Here is a 6,000-nt window from a genome sequence, read left to right on the forward strand (position 1 = left end):
GTAAATCTGGCAAAATGGCAGGCTAACTGGATTTTTTTATATATATACATCAAAATTATGCATTCTCCATCATTCAGAAGACCTGCAGTCCTGGGTTATAGCCAACTGTTCTTCCTCTGAAAGAATGGCTTTCATCTTGGAACAAGGAGCAAGCAATCCCAGCTTCAAAAACTGCTACAGAGGATCAGAAGGTTCTCTGGAGCAGATTGGGTGAGTTGTTGGAAGCAGTAGAGGAGCAAGAGAAAAGTCCCTGCATGACATTGGATTTCTCCCATTATATTGCACAGCAGGAACTTGAAGCTGTTATTCTTTCTTCATTTTCTTTGGTCTCTGATTTGAGCTTCTTTTTCCCATTAGTCTCATAGTCACATGGATCATAAACAACAGGCAAACAACATTTGTATCGGATTTATTATGAAACATGGCCAGAAGCAGGTGGTGCATGACCAGTTAATTGAAAATTCCCCTCCATTTCCGAATTTTCACGAAGCTAGCAGATGATAAATAATTATGGTATCTGACTCGTTTTGCAATACAGGTTTTCCCCCCTTTCGTTACCATTACCGGCTGCCTAAGATATTTTTTCTTCACTTCACCCATTAACTTTATAGTCATTTTGATGATATGGCTTGAAGGAATAAAGTTTTGAGAGCAGAGGATGTGAGCAGCAAAGTTCTTGTTTTCTTTCTTGGCGCTTAATTAGAAAATAAAAACCCTAAGGAGGAAACTATCATGGATGCATTTATTCTCTTCCCACAAAAGTGGAAGGGTCTCTGTTGATTTCAGAGGGAGTATTAGCAGCCTCTTGGCTTGATAAGCTAGGAGACGGGATGAAAAACTAATGTCTATTTGACATTGCAGCTGTCAAAAGACTGGAGATGACAACCAGATGTTTTCCTCGTCATTTCCTTTACTTCTTGTGAAATTGGATTGCTTCCTGTAACTGAGCAGGGCAAGACTCTGTGCTTAACTAGAGCCAAAAAACAACTTATGTGAGAACAGAAGTGGTCTTAGTGAAGCCCACAAACCACATATGTGTCTCTAGGACCCCAATTTTGTGGTCCCCGAAGTCATCAACAGCCTCAAAAAGTGCCCCTATCCTCCCAAGTTTTTCCAAATTTCCTCCTAAAAATAATTCAGAAAATCCCCCCATTTGCATGAAAATGAGAAATTCATATGGAAAATCCAACTCCACAAATAGGCACTCCAGAACCTTGTACTGATTTTCAAATACCTCCTTTATTTATTTATTTATTTATTTACAATATTTATGTTCTGTCCTTCTCACCCTGCAGGAGACTCAGAGGGTATTACAATGTACATATACATGGCAAACATTCAATGCCATAGACACACAACATATATAGACAGACACAGAGGCAATTTAACTTTTCTTGAGGATATTCTGGCCACCAGGGGAGCTGTTGCTTCACTGTTCATTTGTGACACTGATGAAGTACTTCCTCATTCTTTGCAGGCTTGCTCGAGATTTTTATGGCATTGTAAATTAGTTAAATTAGCCTCCCTGCGTAGGTGGTACCTAATTTCCTACTTGACAGATGCAACTGTCTTTCGGACTGCAAAGGTCGACAGCAAGCTACACAAAATGGTCAGACACTCACTCTGACTCAGGCTGGCTTCGAACTCATAACCTTTTGGTCAGTAGTGATCTTAATGCAGCTGACTCCCAGCCAGCTGCGCAACATAGGAAATGATGTGATGTGAAGTCACTTCCTGTTGCCATTTTGAGAGGGACCAAATTGAAAAAAAAATAAAGTATTTGGGTTTGTTGTAGGAGAGTGATACAAGAAAAGTACCTAGAGATAAACTACAATTCTCAGATTCTCTTCTGTAGCACAGTTATAGGGACAACTGAACTTTCCAAATACAGCGTTGGGCAGTCTGGTATTTAAATAAGAAATTAAAGCAGCCTTACAATCGCATCTTGCAAAAGTTTATGTCAACAGCAATTAATCAATAAAAAGGCTAAGGCAGTGATGCAAATTAGCTAATGATAAAATACTAATGAGAAGCCAGCACTGATTCAAAACTATGCATATCAGACTTGTTTGTAGCAAACCACACTGGTATTCTAGCTGTTATGGATGAAAATGTCTGGGGACATGGATCAAGATGCACTAGATATGTTGAACTTGTTTTTTGTGGGCTCTTTTTTTTAAAGAACGTGCAATATTTTCTATAGCTAAGCAGACTTTTGCTTTAGCATGACTCTAACTTTGGTTACATGATCAGTTTCTGGTGTTTTGTTTTCAGTGCAATGGGTTAAACCCTTGTGCCGGCAGTACTGCTGAACAAAAGGTCGGTAATTTGAATCCAGGTGTGGGGTGAGCTCCTGTTTGTCAGCTCCAGCTTCTCATGCAGGGACATGAGAGAAGCCTCCCACGGGATTGTAAAACATCCAGGTGCCCCCTGGGCAACATCCTTGCAAGCAGCCAATTCTTTCACACCAGAAGCGACTTGCAGTTTCTTAAGTCGCTCCTGACACACACAAAAAGTGTACATTGATTGTCTCATCAGTCTCTAGTCCGGATCCATAGTATGTAGGGCTTTATAGGTTATGATCAGCACTTTTAATTCTTCCTGGAAACTTTTTCTATACTTAAAGGCACTAAAATTGCTAATTTCCATTTGCAAGTCATTGGTTTGTGGTGCTAACACACTCTCCCCGAGTCCCCGTGTACCTTGTTGCTATCTATCCAGCTACACTGGAGCATGAGGCATGAGAACAAGGCAAGAGTCACCAAATGATATTATTCCTCCTTCAGTATTCAATAAAGCCATACCTGTATACCTGTAAAAGTAACTAAAATCATTCCTACATAACAATAATAGTATCCCTTACCAAATTATTATCATGGTGCAGTGGAAGCCATGAAAAAATAACTTGCAAATAGCTAGTTATTTGTCACCACTTAGTTCCAAGCACTGAGAAGGTTTCAGCAATCTTTTCAATCATAGGCTGGCTCATCACTTTGTGAGTTGCATTTCACAAATATATTGCTTTCAACCAAGTGTTCTTCCATGCAGACTGTCAAGCTAATATGTTAAGTCTTCATGGTTGAATCACACTTGGATACAGATCACAACATCTTGGCAGCTGATCACGACTACCTGTCACAGCATTGTGTCTTATATGTGAAATGCAAATTATATCTGTGATATTTTCCCCATAGACTGGCTCATTTACACAAGTGTATCATTAATGGTTTTTGCAGTCAACCATATATAAATAAGGACTTTATCACAAAAGGCAGGCAAGCTGGCATTGAAGCTGGTCCCTATCACAGGATGCTGTGTGCATTTCAATGCTGTTCTGTCTCTTCCCAACAACAACATATAACAGAAAGATGCTTAACTTTGCTTTTAAAGATATGTGGTAGATTGCTGTGATGTCTTATCTACATTTTGCAGTCAAATCTTTTAAAGCTGCAATAAATTTGTATTGATTTAATAGAACAACAGCTTCAGAGCAATAAATAAACAACCACAATCAATCCTAGTTGACTTAAAAAAAAACCCAAACAAATCTCAAGACAATGATTTACAGTAGGATTTTTTCTGCCTGAAAATTTAAAGTCCGATGTTTCAAGCCAGCTATGTGTAACAGCCATATCCCCAAAACAAATAGGACTAGATGAAAAAAATTGTAGTAATTTACATTTTCATTTATGTTTCTTTCTTTTTGTGGAAACTCAAAATGACTTTATCTGCCTATATGTTGTTTTCTTCTCTTCCATTTCACAAAAAGGAATACATTATGTCCCTTGTGAAGTGATTTATAATCTTCTCTTCCCATCTGTTTTTGTGCCACTGGGTATATTTCACAGAACGGAGCTCCTCAGAATTCACAAGCTTTAAGCTTCTTCTCCAGGAACAAAATTTATTTCTCTGCCAGTGGAATAAACAGGTGTCAGGCAGAAGTCTTTACGGCAAGAGAATGCAGAGGTTTCTGGGAGCGTGATCTCTGGATCCCTTTAGATGAAATCAGAAACACATTTTTAAATTAATATCATTCCCATTCATATCTTGGAGAGGGGATTACTTGGTAACCTCACTTTAGAAAGCTCAGGTTAAAAGTAAAGAACATAAATATTGGAAGAAGTAAGCTTGGATTTATGCTTCATTCTGGAGGCTGTCATATGATTAAACATAAATCAAAGGAAGACACAGAATTACTGAAGGCTCAGTCCTTCTGATAATATAAACAGATAAGTGAACAAATAACTTCCAGGTTGCCAGCATATTAGATTGTTGCAATGATGACTAACCAACCATGAAAAAGCAAGCCAGGCACAGACCACTGAACTAAATAAGATCTACCTTATTTGATCTAGAATGTATTTAATTGAGATATGCCTGGGGATAAGTGAAAGAAGTAAAGGAACAATCTTATTCAGATCCCTTGGATAAAAACCTGACCTCCTTTGGGTGAAACACCTGGCCCTGGGGACAATTCAATGGTATGAGTGGTGGTCCTTCCACACAGCCCTATATCCCAGAATATCAAGGCAGGAAATCCCACATTAGCTGGACTCAGATAACCCAATTCAAAACAGATAATGTGGGATTTTCCACCTTGATATTCTGGAATATAGGGCTGTATGGAAGGGCCCTTGGTCATCCAGGTAAGCCATTTTTGGAATATAAACCCAGAGTATTCCCTCCCACATCCCAGGACTTTAGAAGAGAGAACAACCCGCTCCTCGCAAAAAAACCAAGTTTAGCACCAAGAACGGGCTCATTCACAACTCTCTGGGGGCCCTTCCACACAGCCCTATATCCCAGAATATCAAGGCAGAAAATCCCACATTATCTGAGTGTGGACTCAGGGTCCTTGCACACAGCCATATACCCCAAAATATCAAGGCAGAATAGCCCACAATATCTGCTTTGAACTGGGTTATCTGAGTCCACACTGCCATATATCCCAATTCAAAGCAGATAATGTGGGATTTTCTTTTATTGTGTGGAAGGGGGCTCAGATAACCCAGCAGATATTGTGAGATTTTCTGTCTTGATATTCTGGGATATAGGGCTGTGTGGAAGGGTCCTAGGTCACAGGACCTAAAGAGGCCGTTCCAGAGTCACCTTCTTCATCAAAATATCTGCCTCTGGCATAGTGCAAATGTCAACTTTCTTCTTCCCATAAGGCCAGCCAAAACAGCTTTTACTTCAGGCCCTTCCACACGGCCCCATATCCCAGAATATTAAGGCAGAAAATCCCACAATATCTGCTTTGAAATGGATTATCTAAATCCAGATTCAGATAATGTGGGATTTCTGCCTTGATATTCTGGGATATAGGGCTGTGTGGAACAGCCCTTCCTCGTGCAAATCTCCTAGGATTAACTCATTCCCTCCTACTAATAAGTCCTCCGTCCTATGGAGCTCTGGATGTTGGAAAACTATATTAAGAATTGGGAGAAAGTGATCCAAAGTTTTGAACAGGGCATTTCAAATATCAAATATCCCTATTTATATGATATTATATTTATATTACATGTAATATTATAATATTACGATATAGTGATATGGTGCAAGATAGCAATGTTTAATGCTGATATTGTACTATGCTAATAATATAATATATTGTATGTAATATATACCTTGTAAGCTGCTCTGAGTCCCCTTCGGGATGAGAAGGGTGGCATATAAATGTCGTAAATAAATAAATAAATAATAATAAATATTTACCCTCCTACTAGCCTCTATTCAAAGAGATGACTGGTGCTGGGCCCCAGAATACAGCTTGTTCAGGGGCCAAAGCTGAGGGCTGTTTTAGTGGTTCCTAGAGTTTACAATGAGATTTGGGAAGGGGCATTACTTATCCAGGCAATAGTGCCACAAGCAAACATTCCTAGTAAAACCGAATATGACACAGTTATGGATCCATTATTAAAATACATGCTACCAGCCAAAGCCTTTTGGCATATTAAGGACCAACTAATATAGTATGACATACATTTTATGGGCTAGAAT

This window comes from Anolis sagrei, chromosome 1, assembly GCF_037176765.1.
Source record: "Anolis sagrei isolate rAnoSag1 chromosome 1, rAnoSag1.mat, whole genome shotgun sequence".
NCBI classification, from domain to species: Eukaryota; Metazoa; Chordata; class Lepidosauria; order Squamata; family Dactyloidae; genus Anolis; species Anolis sagrei.